This window comes from Cibotium barometz, chromosome 8 (genome assembly GCF_041138505.1).
Source record: "Cibotium barometz isolate CiBa-2024 chromosome 8, ASM4113850v1, whole genome shotgun sequence".
Lineage (NCBI taxonomy): Eukaryota > Viridiplantae > Streptophyta > Polypodiopsida > Cyatheales > Cibotiaceae > Cibotium > Cibotium barometz.
In genome coordinates, this window is record NC_141053.1 from 60,407,881 (window position 1) to 60,408,864 (window position 984).

A 984-nucleotide genomic window follows, 5' to 3' on the forward strand; every position below is an offset into this window, starting at 1 on the left:
GTCCAAGACATACTCCCTCTGTAATAGCAAAATGCCATGAGATGATCTTACCACCTCTATTTCCAAGAAATACCACAGTTCACCCAAATCCTTCATCTTAAACTATTGCTTCAAAAGCATTCTGACATCATGTATGTCTGCATCACTATCACCAGTTATAATCAAGTTATCCACATAGATGACCAATAGCATGATCCCTCTGTTTGTCTTTTGTCACGTATAGTGAAAAAATTGCATTAGATATCTGAAATCCAATGGTAACAAGATACTCCCCAATCTTGTTTGACCATGCTCTAGGTGCCTGCTTCAAGCCATACAAGGCTTTGCATAACCTGCACACAAAATCTGGATGTGCATCACTCTCATAACCTGGTGGCTATATCATGTACACTTCTTCTTGCAAATCACCCTGTAAGAAAGCATTCTTTACATCCATTTGATGTAAAGACCAACCCCTTCCATAGCAATGACAGCTCTCACGGTTGCCATTCTTGCAACCGGGCGAGCACTGAATGTCTCCTCATAGTCTATGTCATAAGTCTGCGCATAGCCCTTGGTTGGCAACCAATCTTGCCTTCACTGATCCACTCTCTTGCTTGCCTCCTGAGCTCTCACATGAACCAGGCTCTGATACCATAAAGAGAATGTGGGGAGAGAGAGAGAGCTTCAAACCCTAGCAAGAAAACACACACACAAGAGGAGAGCAAGACACGAGAGAGATTGATAACTGAATTTTCTTCTATCTTCTTCTTCTCCACTCAACCAACATAACATAAAGATAAGAGTACAAACTATATGGGTTAGTACTCAACTACTACAACATACAAGTGTCGGTCCATAATGTGAACCCAACCAAATGAGCTGGCGCTATAACTATGCTAGTCTCTAGTAATCCAAAATGGTTGTCACACAGCCTGTCATCCCACTAGCTACATATCACCCATAATCTCACCAACCAAGCCTGTGGTGTAGATGCAGAAGCTA